The sequence below is a fragment of the Crocodylus siamensis genome, chromosome 13 (assembly GCF_052110815.1).
Source record: "Crocodylus siamensis isolate JL-2025a chromosome 13, ASM5211081v1, whole genome shotgun sequence".
In the NCBI taxonomy this organism is placed as follows: domain Eukaryota; kingdom Metazoa; phylum Chordata; order Crocodylia; family Crocodylidae; genus Crocodylus; species Crocodylus siamensis.
The window spans coordinates 8,400,155-8,416,070 of NC_143407.1; positions in this window are offsets into that span (position 1 = coordinate 8,400,155).

Below are 15,916 nucleotides of genomic sequence, written 5' to 3' on the forward strand. Positions count from 1 at the left end.
GCTGGAATGGGCAAGGGGCCAATACAGCCAGGAAGCAAATCAGACATACACTAGCCAGCAGCAGGGAGCAAAATATCCTCCTACCTCCCAGCAGCCTGGCATCCCCTAACCAGATTCAAAGGATCTGGCATTGGAAAGCTCTGCAGCTGCCACTGCCTTCCCTGCTCTGAGCCTCATCCTGTGCTTTGGGGGCTGGCTCAGTGTTGGATCCCTACTTGTTTTTTAAAACTGAAGGCATTTCCCCCCGTCATAATTACCTCTGTAAAGTAATTCAGGGGGACTGCTGGCTGCTAGGTCTGGCAGGACAGGGCAAGCTGTGATGGGCTCCCCAAAGCCCTGAGTTCACAGGAGCAAGGATGTGGGCCTGGCTCTAGGAATTCGACACTTGAACCCGGCTGCAGTCAATCCTCCACATTACATTTGAGCATCACAAAGGCTTTCACAGACTCTGACTCGCACCTCCCCCAAATGACAGGTAATATGAAAGTCTATCACGCAGAGTGGGAAATTAAGACAGAGAGAAGTTAAGTGACAGGAGCATGCAAATCAATGACAGAGCAGAGGCACATCTGCTGTAGCCTCTGCAGTTCCTTCCAGCTCTGAGCAGGAGGGAGATCCTTGGAGTCCTCCCTCCCAGACCGTTTCTGCCTTCCCCTTAGGGAGAACAAAAATAAATCCCCCTCTTCCAGGCTGTGGATGTGTCAGTTAAAGAGCAAGAGCAAGGAGGCAGTGAGGTTCTTGCTTTCCTTGCTAGTGGTGAGCTTGAGGGCAGTAAAATGTTTGCTCTGTCAACACAGCCTAATCTGCGACCAAAACATTATTAAAATAGGGCGAAGGATGGGAATATGCTGCCCTTTACAACAAGGCTAACAGAAGCGTACAGACTGACAGGGTCCTTAGCATGCGTGCACTGCCCAGCACCACGGAGTCCCCACTCCACCTGGTGCCTCTGCAGCTTTGAATGTGCAACACAGCAGGGAATCCATCATGGGTAAAAGTTATACCAGCTTACCTGAAGGCAAAAGGCAAGGCAAGGCAGCACCTTTGAGACTAACTGGTTCAGAAAAGCATGAGCTTTGGAAGGCAACAGCCTACTTAGTCAGATGCTATGGAGTTTATCTGACATGACATAAATAAACCAGTGCAGCTTCTGTGTGCCGAGCAGCCCTCTGGAAACATTGAGCTCCCATAATACCAATGATATTATTGCAAGTCTCATAATCCTTAATGCATTCCTCAAAACCCAACCTCCTGGAGCCAGGGGATTGAGTAAGAAGCATCATTAAAAAGAAAGTGAATCTAGACTTCTGGGCTACAGAGAAACATTCAGGAATAGGAAAACTTTGGGTCCCAGAGCAGCAGTTCCCAAACTAGGGACCCCCGAGACACTTGGCGGTCAGGTTCACATTGGGAGCAGGGTCACAAATCCAAAAGGGACTGCAGCTCAAAGGGCTCAAGCCAGAAGGCGAACGGAAAACCCAAGATGTATTTGGCAAATGTTATTTTAAGCCAATATCAAGGATTTGGTGGGATGTCCGCAGGTTGGCAGCACTGAAGTGATTGTGAGCCCACTTGAAAACTGAACAGCGAATTTCATATAGCCCCCACCATTTAGCATAGCATATCATTTAGCATAGCCCCCACCCATTTAATGACCTGGGGCCTAACTCTCCAGCGCTCAGCATTGGCAGCTCCTATGGATTTCACTTGTTGCAGTAGGTATTTGGCCTTTCAAAAAAATCAGGCCCTTAACATGTCCTAACACGGGATCAGAGCTGGGATTAGAGAGAAAGCTCTTATGCAACCTGACATATGGCGCGATAACAATCGCTCCATTCTGAAATGGGCACCCTGACCTGCAGAAAAGGGAGCGCGCGGGGAGTTCAGGATTCACAGAGAGCTCTGCTCACCAGCGCTGCAACAGAAATCCCTTTTAATCCCAGGTAGCAAGTGGTAACATGGGACTAGACAGGGATAATGCAAAGCATATGCCACTTACTTACTGTAACAGTAAATCTGTTCTGCGAAGAACAGGATGGGAAATAGGAAAAAATAAATGTATATACATACATATACATAAATATATGTAATAGAAAAAATATAAAAATAGGGGGAAAAAAGTGTGTATGTGGTTTTTTTCTCTTTTCTTCTATGTGTCAGGGCAGTTCTGTGCAGTTTTTAATTCGACTGTGAAAAATCACAGACTTGCTCGTTCAGGCTGGAACAACAGGCAATTTCAGAGCCCCCTTTTGGCAGGAGCCTACCAATCTATTCAAAAGGGATGCAAGATTACAGCTCCAGGCCACTTCATTCTACCTACTCTTCACTACATAAATGGAAAAAAGGTTCAAGGTGCCTTTCAACACGAGTTAAAACTGTATCAACTAACCCCCAAACCAGCAGCTGCAGCGATCACAGCACTTCCTACAGAACTAGTAGCATTAACGCCAGGCTCCAAGTCAATCCCAACTCATGCCCAGCTCACGATCCCTACTGTTGTTCCAGCTGGGAGCACAGACTTCTCCTCTCACCCTGCATGGAACGAGAGCCTTATATTTTATTCAGTAGCTTCCACCCCAGGGCAGGGGTTAGGGGGGTGCAGGTGCTAAGGTGCCCAATTGACAGTCCAGAGGTCACAGGTCTGAGGCCACAGCAGAAGCATTCATGGTGCGACCATGTCAGATTCCAACGAAACTGCAAATTCTGCTGAATACCTTGTCGCCAGGATGTGAAAAAGGAAAGGACCCCAGTGATGATGGCGTTTTGGTATGTACGAATAATTTCACGTCAACGCACACGCTTTGCACTTGGACGGAGCCTTTTGTCACGGGAACCTGCAGTGTTGAGAGGCAGCTTTTTAAAACCATTTTAAAACAAACAGTTGAATTAAGCCTCCGCATACCAACCACCCCTATTTTGGAGTGGGAAGACAAGGTGCAGAGAGGCTAAGAATTTAGCATAGGAACTTGCCCACTAGACTAGGGCAGCTTGATGCGCCCATGAGGTTTTGTGCATGAAAATAAACAATGACCAGTGGCCCATCTGTAACTCAAGATCTGTATCTTCTCCATCTGACATATAAAGCAACCCCAGGTGCTCACAATGCCCTGCACAGCCCACGGAGGAAGCTTCCGATTCTGATTGCATAGGATGTGGGCCAATTTCTGAGCAACTTGCCCCACACTGGTTTTCCTGATGGGATGACCCAATACAGCTGTTATTTGCATCAAGGCTTTCAGACCCGTCATGAATGTGGCTCTCCAGCTTACGCTTGGATTGGCGGCCCCAGGAGAGGGCTGCGCTTTCTCTGGAATTACGAGGGAGACCGATTGATCAGATGTTTCATTTGGCTGCTTTTAGTCAACTTGGAGCAACTCCAGACACCGTCCAGGCAAACTCTGGTTTCTCCTCAAAAGGAGTCTACAGAAGTAGGTCGTTGCCTACAAAAGGTCACTCCTCTGAACCAGTTAGTCTCTAGGAGGCTGCCCTGCTCTACCTTCTGCCCGATTACTAGCACAGATTACTACCTCTGCCCCTCCCTGCGCCCAGCTAGTGCCCCGCAACAAGCCCCTACCGCTGGCACATCCAACAGAACCTGGCACCGGGCTCCTTTCACGTATGTGCCATAACAGGCACGATACAAAAACCTAGACAGTACGTGAAGCAGGGCGAGAAGGTGGTGGGAGCCACTTCCTTCAGTTGACAGCACTGACACTGTGCCTGCTCCCACAAACACACACACACAAGCTAGTAGTTTCCATTTGTTTGCTCTTTAAATAATTGCTTCCTTATCGCTATTGATTCAGACCCCTTTAAAATTTCTGCCAAACCTGCTTCTCAGGCACCACAACCTGTTTCCTTCTAACCCTCCTTTGTGAGCTGGGACCAAGCAAATGCCAGATCAGATAGCTGAGAACAGTCAGCTCACTGATGGGCCACGTGCTAACCCTGGTAGACAAGAGTGGTCGATAACGTCTCAGCTTCCCGCACTCTTCCCTGCAACCTCGTCAACACCCGTAACGCGTCCATCGGTGCTGGGGGTAACCATGCCAGGCACCCACAAATCTGACTGCCTGTAACAAAGAGGAGCCTTCTCCCACCTTGAGAAGCCCCAGTACAAGTGGATTTCTTACCAGAGCTACAGCAGACACTTCCTGTACCCTGTCTCCTTCCTGGCCAAAATCAGACGTGGTCTCACTGCTTCCTTCCCATGAAACACAGCCGGTTTTGCTCCCCTCTGGCTGCACGTCCCCAGTTCTGGAACACCAGCTGTTGGGGGAAAAAGCAAAACAAAACAAAACAGTTACTTCGAGGACTGCGTTTAGCAAACGGCCGTCCTCGGTTTCTCTGCGCCTGTCAGACAAACGCTGCTCGGGGTGTGGATTCTCCGAAGGAAAATTGACAATCTTGCTGGGCTCAGCACTTCTGCTTTAAAAATAAACTGAACACCTGTCTATTTATTTAACGCTCGCAGCCAGCACAGAGCTGGCAAGAAGGTGCTGGGTTGAGCGCACTGGAAAAGGAAGGCCCTCCATTCACAAGCCTCAGCCTCTCCTCTGAGACGCTCATAAACGGGTGTCAGGGCATAATACAAAGAGGTAAAGACTTGTCCTGATGCAGATGCCTGCCTGCTTTGGGTTCCTTTAACCCTGAAGTCATCAAGACAATATTTGTTGGTCTCCGGACTTGGTGAAAATTGAAGCCGTGGGCTTGGGAGCAAAAGAGAACGTCCTTACCTAAACACCAGACTCTCTCTCTCTCTTTCAAAATGAGTAAGATAAAGTTGAAACCTAAGAGCCTTTACTTTAGCTACGCTGTTGGCTCCAGCAGTGTCCCTTAAGTTGGAGCTGGAAGGACCAGCATCTTCTGAAGTCCAGGAATTCAGCTGCCACTGCTGCTCCCACTCCTCTTCTCCATCAAGACGCTTGTCAAAAGCTCGAAAAATAGAAAGCCAGAGGCTATGAGGCTGAAGCTTCAAGATACCAGGAGCCTGGTTCTGGTTTTGAAGAACCAGAATGCCAGGATACTTCATAAACACGCATGAAAGCAGGACTAGAGGAACAGAACCTTGTTTCGAAAGAGAGACAACTCACCAGAGAAAGGGTCCATGGGAGGAAAAGGAAGTGAAGTGCTTGGACTGACCTTTGTGAAGAGGTCTAACGGGATAGTGACTCCAAGACCCTGAGTTATGATGGGTCATGGACAGGGCAGGCAATGTCAGGAACAGCCTTTCAGCTGAATATGGTGCCGTCTGTTTTTTGCTAGGTACCCCCTTCCACCCCAGAGCTGGATGAAGCAGTGGGCACCTATCCAATGAACTTTAGGATCTACTAGCTGGAAAAGCATGAAGTTAACATAAGATTACTGTTGCCTAACACTCCCCTGTGCAAAGTCCAGGCAAGTTCCACACTTTATTATTAACCTTTTTATTACAGTAGTGCCTAAAGGCCATACAAGAGCTGAGCTCCATTGCACCAGGCACTGTACAAACACAGAGAAGTAGATGGCATGTGCTGTGAAGCACTTACAATCAAGAGACAGGCAGGGTGGGGGAGATGTGGGACTCGGTGGGATGGTGGCAGATGGTGTCTTACCAGTGTGGTTTTTTGGTGAGTTTAATAAAAAAGGCAAAAAAAATCTAAAGGGAAAGAAATGGGGAGCAAAGGGTGGTAAGGGCTTGGGCAGGAGAAAAGGGGGCAAGGGGGCTGGTATGCACCCAATCTAGGAGGAAGGGATCTAAAGGGGGAGCAGGCTGGAGCAAAGAGCCAACTGGCACAGGGTGGATGTCAGGACAGTGGGAAGTTTTCGACACAGCCAACGGCCCTTGCACTGGCTGCTGGGCAGGTGCTCCAACCATCTGGCATCTCTGGCTGGCAATCCCCACCCTCCCACCCCACACAAAGCAAGAGAGACACCACTTGGGTGCTAGAGGCCCTAGCATGGGGCAAGGTCTTGCACCATCAAATCTGAGGCTAACCAAGTCACACGATTTCTTAACATTGCCCCGAGTGGTGCGTAAACACGGCTCGTGCATCAAAGGGTACCGCAGGCCCCGGGGTCTCCCCACCAGCCCCACACTTCGGTAGCCACTTTCCAATGACTAGTATTAAACAGTCCTCATTTAAAAAAACCACAATTTTTTTCTTTCAGTATTCCAGTTTGACGTCACAGCTCAGCCTGCAGCTGTCAGACTTATTGAGGAAACTTGGTCACAGTAAACAGAAGGGAAGGAAAGTGGGGAAGATTAGATAACAAGGAAACTTTTATTGTGGCAGACATCGTGCCTGCAGAAAGTCCCAGCTCTTAGCAGGTACGAGCCCAAGCGACCATACGCAACCCTTCTGAGTCGGGGCTCTTGCTTCCCAGCAGCAGACAGCATCCTGCTCCCAAACAGCTCCTCACAAGGGAAGGGAGCGTCCTGAAAACATTTGGGAGGTTCCCCAAAGTGAGCCCTTCTTTGCCAGCTGGTTCATTAAAGTCCTACTTCTCCTGGTCTTTCACCTGACTCAGAATTTTTTGAGGTCCTCTCAGCTCGGCTCTGGCGGCACAGGTGTCACCAGGAGCACAGATCAGCATCCTTGCTTTAGACCAGGCGATGCAGAAGGCAGCACATGCACGGTTCAAGCCTGGTGGGCGCTGGCAGCTTTCAGACTCCCGCTCCCTTCCGACAGATAATGCACTGTGGGGAGAAAAGGGCTTGCTGGCAGGTGGGAGGGATGAATGGCTTCATCTGTGCCAGCTGAATCTTTGTTACAAGAGTCAGGACAGTTTACAGTGGATCCTGTTGAAGGCTTCTGGGTTCAGCTAGCTGTCAGGGTTAACAGGCACGTGGACAACACAACAGACCAAGGCTGGACTGCTCTCGCCCTCTCCATTTCACAGCAAGTCTCTGGAGAGCCAGTGGGTGTTGCCTTGAAGATCCAGCTTCTGGAGTCCCATAATAATGCGACTCTGTGCTTCCATGCACAAAGGTGGGGGTGGGGAAGGAGTGGGGAGCCCCTGAGTTTCTACCCCTTGGGCTTGCAGAGGAAAGCTGAGCAAATCCTGACCTCGGCAGCCTCCAAAACCAGAAGATCAGAGAAGGCAGTGGCCACCACCTGGGTTGAAATCTCACTCGTTTTAAAACAGGGAAGGATGATTTGCGATTTCTGTACAGTTGGGGTGACAGCACGAAGCAAAAATTGCAAGTGAACAGCTCCTTCAGGAAGGCTGGGGGGGGAGGTGGGACTGTTGCTGACCTGCCATAGTGGGTGGTTAAAGGCAGATGCAACGGAAGCCGAGTCCTCTTAAAACATTTCGGAGTTCCCTCTCCCTCTGCGAGAGCTTCCGAGACCCCCGAAGAGCAATCCTCCTTCTGGAGAAAGCTTAAAAGGCAATAACAGATCCTCAAGATTTATTGGCACTGGCAATAGAAAGGGCTACCCCAGCTCCCTCCTGCCTTGCACCATAAAACTCCTTCTGCCCTGGCAGGTGACTTGTAACAAGAGCTGAGAAGTTGCCCTGCTCTCTCACTGTTGCATGGCTCAGGCACTTAGTGAGCTTTGCATGCTCTTCTGGTACTTCATAAACACACATGGCAGCAGGACTAGAGGACCAGACGCTTGTCTTAAAAAGAGACACACCACATGCACGCACCCCCTTCCAGGATCACCCTCTAACCTGGGGGCAGCGCCTGCTCAAGAGGTCTCTTGCCCCACCTAAGATGCATTTATTTTAGTAGACATCATGGGCACAAGATCCATTGATGCACTAGATCGTGATGCAGGACAAATCCTAAGGGAGGATGCAGCCCACGTCAGGCCGGGTGGCAGCACTGAGAACTGGAGCTTTGAGTGAGCAGGAAGGACACGGAGCAAAAGCTGCTAGGATTCAGGATCTGTTGGAAATCCACTGGCAGCTTTGGGCCAGCTCACAACCAACCAGGCGTTTTGAAATATAACGGATGAGTGCATCCATTGATCTCCATCCTCCCTCAAGCAAGCTGGACTGGGCAGGAAATTGGTAAGCAGGTAGGGCCATCAGCCAGATGTCTGCAGTAAGAAGGGCCAGGCTCAAATATCTAGGGGTTCCTTTAACAATACGCTCAAACACCTGCCTAGAAACCTGGGAAACCTCAACTACCTCCCCTGGGCACCCTCCATCGTTGAGACTTCACACTCACACCACCAATTCCATTGTGTGAAACAAAGAAAATTGGATTGGGAGGGAAAGGTGACAAGGAAAGCTAGTAATAATTAATCCACAATATCTATTACGACTCCCACCCCCAGGGTGCCTTGGCAATAGCCTCCAACTCAGGCTTCCACTTGCAGCGCAGGCATCCAGCAAGGTAGCGTGTTCCTGCAGTAGCCAATTCCCTCCTCACCGGCCGCAATCCCACCCTCTGCCCTCCAGGCTTTACACCGCCACCTCCGCCCCCAAAGAGGAAGGGCAGGATGCTCAGCTCCAAGGGCTCAACCATAGGCTCAAGATGCAATGAAAGCCATGTGGACTGCGCAGCTCTTCAGCTGCCATCTAAACCTCCCCAAAAAGCTGCCTTGGAGTGCATTCACCTGCCCTGAAGAGAGTCCTGCCCAGCTAGGATGCTTCTCACAAAAGCAGGAACCCCTTCATGCCTCCTCTTTTTGGTTTTCTTCAGGTTCTGCACCCACCCATGCGGGACAGCTTTGCAAGGGTGAGCCTCGTCCCACATTCCCCAGGCACCGTCTCAGATCTTTTAGGTACCAGCAGTGCTTTATTACCTTTAAGTCTGATCCAAGTGCTCCCCATTGACAGACAAACCCACTCAGGTGCCCCGTTCCACTGTCATCTCCCCTTGCTCCCCACCGAGGCCAGCAGACAGACGGCTTCCTCTCCTGCGCAGCGCGAGGTCACCCGCGTGCCCCCCGCTCCTCTCCCCGCCACCACATTTGCCCATAGAAGTTGCCAACGCTTGGGGCACGGGGCTCAGAACAAAAGCTGACACCTTATTGCTATGGAAAAATAAACCCTGACACGTAGCAGAGCCAACTGGACAGCAACTTCCAGGGCCCGAGCCTTTTCCGCTCTAGCTGAGAAATGCCTTCAGCTCCCTCTGCCGGCTGTTCTACCGTGCTGCGGATGGCTCAGCCCTGAGCCCCTTTTAGGCAGAAGCTGGCCAGAAGAGCGGACAGAGGTGAAACCTCTTTCCCCTTTGTTCCTATGGATTTTTATTTGCTGTCCTCCTCCCATTTCACCTTTTGTATTCAGATCGCTCACTCCACTTCATACACTGCTCTGTGCTCATGTTCACACAAGCTTGTGCTCTCTATAGCTTTCATTCAGCTAGTCTGTGAGGTACATATCTATCTTGCTCTCTGCCGTGCTTCCCTAGACCTGGCCCCCAGCAAACATCTCGTGCTTCTAGGCCACAAGCTCTTCAGGGCAAGAGGTCTGTCTGGTGCTGTATGTGGAAGGAGTTCAGCAAGAGGCCGATGGGACCTGAATGCAAACAAGCAATAAAGCAATGCGATTCGAAATCAAGTTGTGAGCAGAGTCTAAAGTTCCTTATCCCATTTTACAGCCAGCATGCCAAGGTCACCTCAGGCCACAGCAAAGCTGGGAGAAGGTCTGCAGGGAAGCATTGACTACCTGAGGCACCCAGAAGTTGTATTGTTATCCTGCGTTTTCAGGTGGGAATTCAGGAGGCTTTCACCACTACATCATGCCGGTAGCATGGAGCTGGGAGTCAACAGCAGTCTGACAGCGTGGGATGGTCTGCACACACACAGCATCAGGGAGCGGGAGTCGGAAAGCTGCCAGCGCCCACCAGGCTTGAACCGTGCATGTGCTGCCTTCTGCATCGCCTGGTCTAAAGCAAGGATGCTGATCTGTGCTCCTGGTGACACCTGCGCCGCCAGAGCTGAGCTGAGAGAACCTCAAAAAATTCTGAGTCAGGCGAAAGACCAGGAGAAGTAGGACTTTAATGAACCAGCTGGCAAAGAAGGGCTCACTTTGGGGAACCTCCCAAATGTTTTCAGGACGCTCCCTTCCCTTGTGAGGAGCTGTTTGGGAGCAGGATGCTGTCTGCTGCTGGGAAGCAAGAGCCCCGACTCAGAAGGGCTGCATATGGTCGCTTGGGCTCGTACCTGCTAAGAGCTGGGACTTTCTGCAGGCACGATGTCCGCCACAATAAAAGTTTCCTTGTTATCTAGTCTTCCCCACTTTCCTTCCCCTCTGTTTACTGTGACCAGACAGCATCAGTCTCCAAAACAGTGCTTTTGCTGAAAGACTACCTAGGAATGGTACTGTCTCATGTAAAGAGGAACACGATGAAGTAGCAAGATCCATCAGACCCAAGATGCCTGCATGCCCCAAAATATGGATATACTGAAAGCTGCAAGGATCATCTCCTTGGGAAGATTGTTCCAAATGTATCAGGTGCATTTGAATTTTTAAATTAGAGTGATAGAGAGAAAATTAACTGGTAAGAAGCAGAAGTGGCTACTGGGTAACGTGCTGGACAGCCTAAACCTAATTAGGTCTGGGGCAGGGCTTTGGACCTGATGATCTGTTTAGGTTCCTTCCAACCCTAAGCACTACGATACTATGAAATCCTGATGCTAGCCACTTCTTCATGTAGCTTTTCCCCCCGCTTTAAATGGTTTGTTTGTTGAAAAGAGTCTACTTCTTTCTTTTATGGAATCAGAGGAAAGCAGGACTGGCAGGGACCTCAACAGGCCATCTAGTCCAATGCCAAGCATCTCTATCTAAACCGTTCCAGTCAAGTGTTCATCTACCTTGCTTTTCAAGACTTCCAAGGATGGAGATTTAACCACCTTTCTAGAGAGCCTGTTCCAGTGATTATCCACCCTGAGTTGGCAAGTTCTACCATCCAACTTAAATTTCCCTAGTTACAATTTAAGGTTGTTTTTTCTTGTCCTGTCCCATGTAGCCACAGAGAACAGTTTATCACCAGCCTTTTTATAAAGAGAAGCCGTGACACATTTGAAGACTTAGTATTAACACCTTCCCACCCCCCACCCACCCTCTGGGTAGTTCAAGCAACTCAGCTGTCAACTTTTCAGAGCTGCTGGTGACAGGACTCTGCAAGCGGTCACCTTCTTACTGGAGGCTGGACTGGGCACACTGCCTATTTTTTTAGAAAGAACTGCTAGGATTCAGGATCTAGTGGAAATCCACAGACCACACTTATACCAGAGGGTGGCAGTTTTGCTCACCAGGCACCTGAGGTTTGTCATATGACAAAAAGATGAAGTGACCTGTATAGATTCTTAGATTATAAAGGATGACTGTGATCATCTGGTTTACACTTGTTCATAGCAGGCCAGAGAATTCCCTTTGCCTAGGTAAGAGTCTGGATACTTGAACTCATAATATCTGCCCATCTTCTCCTCATCTGGATGCGGCCAAGCACTCAGTTTCAACCAGTCTACACTCCTCTTCAGCTGCCTGTTTAAACAGCACTTCACGCTCATCCAGGCACTCCAGTGCAGGGCCCATCCTTTTGACCAGACAGATGCTACAGGGTGGAAACGTTCACCTTTGGTGCTCTCAGGCTGGGAATGGCTTCCTACAAGCAGTGGACTACAGGAGCCGATGCAACTCCAGAGACTGAGTCATTAATTAGCCTCTGCGCTAAAAAAAACCAAAAAAACCAAAACAAAACAAACCATATGATTTAAAAATCGATGAGGGTACATGAAGAGTGGTAATTCTGCTAGATCTCCCCAATTCACCTGAAATGCTTGAAGGCACTTCACCTTGAAAACACACCGGAGCTGGAAAAGTTCTAGAGACTCCATGAAGCCTGCTAGGGACTTCACTATCCTATTGATTTCATGGGGAAGATGCTGCAGGTATTAAGCTGAATGGTAGCAGTATGAATGGTTCAAGTGGGAACTTGTGTCTCTATCCCCCAGGCGGCACACAGTGCAATCCAATTTTCCAACACGAAAAAGAATCAGATTAAGAAACAGAAACACTCATGAAACAAAGATGATAATGCAGTTCACTGCACATCATTTGCCCCGAGAAATCACCTGTTGCCGGGTTTTAGGTTTCCCTGCCTGCTGTTGCATGAGATGGAGTGAAAGCTACGCTGTTGCCTCCTTGCCACAGGATTTCAAGTCGTTTCACATCCATGTACCTCATTTTGCCCATCAATAATACGCTCTTTTAAAGGGCTCACAGATGTATGGGCAGAGCTCCACATAAAGCGCTTTAATAGGCTGGCATGTATCACCATCTGCCTTGCATTATTTTGATGACAGCTTTTAAACTGGTCCAGCTTAATTTAGTCTTCTGCAGACAAACGTTCTCAAAGGGATGGAACAAATCATGCTGCACTTCAGTGCCAGTGCCTTAATAGGCGTTATTATTAATGAGGCCATTTCCTTACCCAGGAGTGCCATCTCTTTCCCCGCTGGAACGTCCTGTGTTGTTTCCAGATTCATCACATTAAGCTCAGCAGTTTTATTATGAATATGATTTGGTATGTTTTATATTAGATCATGTTAGGCTTCCATAAATCAGGTCTGTTTAATTTTTTTTCAGCTTATGTGCTTCATTAAAAAAAAAAGGTGAATGGAATATATAACTGGTGAAGGGCTCAGAAACAGATTGCAGCCAAACAATATATTAACAAGATATTAAGGCTACAAACTCCACCACTCGGATGCTAGGGAACACCAAAAGTAAGGCAGCATAAGCAAATCTTAATTCCCCCCTTTATACATAGGCACAATATGACCCCTGGCTGCATGGTCACACACTGTTTTCCTCCATAGTGCCCTCCTACCAGAAAACATGCAATCCCACTGATGTGGTTATTCTGCCCTGCACGTATGAAGCTGAAGGAGCAATGGCACTTGCTGAAGCTGCCCAGACTTGACAAAGTCCATACGTATCCCACTTCTCAGCCTCTCCTGAAGAGCCACCCAGTAGTGGATGCTTAACTGGTACCCTCATTTGAGCCCGAGAGAAAAATGCTAATTTAGATCAGCTGAGGCCTACCTCAGAGAATGCCCTAGATCTAAAATGAAGAGGCAAGGGCCGAGAACAAGATCCTAGAAGATACAACTTTTGCTTGCAATCCAGGGTAGCCTTTGAGGGTTGGGGATAAGGAGCTGGTCTTTGGACCCACTGTGGCTTCCAGCTTGCTAGAGTGGCTTGGCAGGTTGTCCTTCGTGATTTAGTTTGCCATATTAACTTCAAATGAAGTAGAAGGCAGAATAGATTATAGACCAGGAGTGCCAAAAAAATTGGCACCTCTACTGGTAAAATGTTGGCGTGCCAGAAGTGGACAGTGGGGAAGCCATGAGGGGGCTGATCCTTGTTGTGGCAGCACAGCCCCAGCCCCAGCCCCAGCCCCAGCCCCTTCCCCTAGGAATAAAAGCCAAGCAAAATGCCTTCATGTGCCACACTGCCATGTGTGCTGGGGGTTGCCTACCCATTACAGACAGACTAAAATAGGTATCCAGCACAGACCAGCACTGCTCCATGCTAAAGCACTTTTCTCTTATGGTTAAGCATGTGAACTACTCTGCAATCATTTCATAATGGCAAAACCCCCCTCCAGCCAGAGGTGCATGGAAAAATTACTATGTTCCTTCAGTGACTGAAGCCAGACAGCAAGATTTACCACAGAGGAACAATATGATCCCTTGAACCCGTAACTTCATCTCCTAGCAATAACTAATAACCAAGAGTTAAAGGCGAGCAGTCCCGTTTCCCCACCATGTATCAGGCTGCATAGGGCATAGAGGAGGAGGAATGCCATCCTGACCACTGCAGCCATCACTTGGAAGACCTGAAGCATGAGGTTGGATTAACTCTTATCTTAAAAAACGCACATTAAAAAGTGTTATAAAATTCTACTTATGCCCCTCTTACTGCAAAAGTAGATTCTGATTCTCCAGCCACTATTTGACTTTGCTTTTGGCTTTGCCACCTCACACCACACCCAAAGTATGAAACCACCAGGTAAGAGTCACTGTGCAGTGGAAAAGTGACCTGATATTGTAGCAACAGCCTTGCTTATTTGCCTGCTTCTAAGATAGTGGTATAATGAGGGTGTGATCTGATTGTCTTGCTTTGATGAACTCCTGACAGGTGGCAGCCCTAAAGACAAACAGATTCTTTCAAGCAAATAACTAGTAAATGAAAAGGGAGGAGGTAGAGAGAGGGAATCTTAAACTATCCAAACACAGCCAGTTTAAAAACAGCTGGGAGCATCGAGGATCCAAGGGGTGCATTTGTTTCCAGGCACAAAATAAATAGCCATGGGTGCAATCAGCAGGATGTCTGTTCCCAGCAAAGTTTTCAATCAAGCTTAAACAGCATATGAAAGCTCCAGGCACTTATTCAAATGTTTTAATTTTGTTTTTTTAGTTATAGATATATAGATCTCTCAAGATCACAAATGCTTCTCTCAGGGATTAATAATAAAGTCACATGTAAGCAAGAGAACAGCTCCACTAAGGTGATCCAAAATAAAATCTATATAGGCAAAATATTGGGCTTAATGCAAAAGTCATAAGAGCAAAATTATTTGGCTCGTTGTGATAGTCAAGCCGTGTGGTATTGCAGGCACTTTCTGAGCCCGTGAAGCTTTGGGACCCACTTCTAACAGGATCGGAGAGAGTAGATGCTCCCAGATGACCCACACTCCAACCTTAAATATCTAGGGATTTCTGGGTTTTTCAGTGATGAGCCAAGATGGATCCAGGTGAAACGCTGGGTGGGCCAGATCCTCTGGCTGGTACAAGTCAGCATGGCTCCACTGAAGGCAATACACCAAGATCTGGAGGTCATTGGGGAAAAAAATGGAGGGATTGGTTGGTCAGTAGGTGAGGGGACAGCAGCAGGGCTGGGCTGGGGGCCCGAGCTTCCAATTTGCTGCCAGTGTTTTCCTCTCTGTACGAGGTACGCTCGGTAAGTTAGCATAACCTCTGAACCCCTGAGCATGATTGCTTTTGGATTGCCGGCTGGTAGCGCCACACTTGTTTTTCCCTTTCCCACTTGACCCTCCCCCCCCCCCCTTCCACAATCAGTCAGCCAAGAGGCTAAAGGTACTTGTCAAAACAACACTTACCTCCATCCTTCATGCTGGACCACTGAAGCTTGGCACGGTACTAGTCCTTGACATTGGCTCAAAATCTTGTTTAGGACAGGTTGTCAGGAGATGCCACCTGAGTTGAGGGCCTTGTCACTCAGAGTGGTCTCCAGATCCAGATGGGCCTAATCCATGCTTCTAGGTCATCTGATACATCAGAGCACTCTGAAATGTTATGGTTATTGCCTCCAGTGATCCACCCTCTACAGCGAGTCTCGGGTCTCCCCTTCCCCAGCCACCCACTGGCTCATTAGCAGAAGACCAGTCCGGTCTATGCTACTGACCATCTTCACAGAAGACACGGTTACCTTTCAGAGAACAGAACAGGAACGATGGGCCCTTTGTAAGGAACTCCTCTGTCTTTAGACGCCTTGATGAGGCTGGTTTTGATCTGCCACATCATCACTAGCGCAAGCTCAACCATTTCAGATACGGGGTAGTGAAGTGTATGACAAAACCCCCACAGCCAGCAAAGGAACAGCCCTCAGCGTAGCCACAGTACAGTTTGGACTTGGCAGATTTAATGAATTGCTGCTGCCCCTCTAACGGTGCTATCAGAATGACCCCCTAGACTCCAACAAGCCCTGCGACCACTGAATGACTGAGTTGCCTAAGCCCCTTCTGGTATAAATGCCTGTTTCTATTTCCCTTTATACATTTCTTTTTTCAATCTGCATCGTGCAGTACTACTACTACATGCACTTGAGAAAGTTTGCATTAAATAGTACCTTAGACTTTTGGGATCCATGCACTGTGATACAGATCACCCACCACAACTGGGCTGAAGTAACTCCAGCGTCTCAACATCTTTTGTATGCTCTC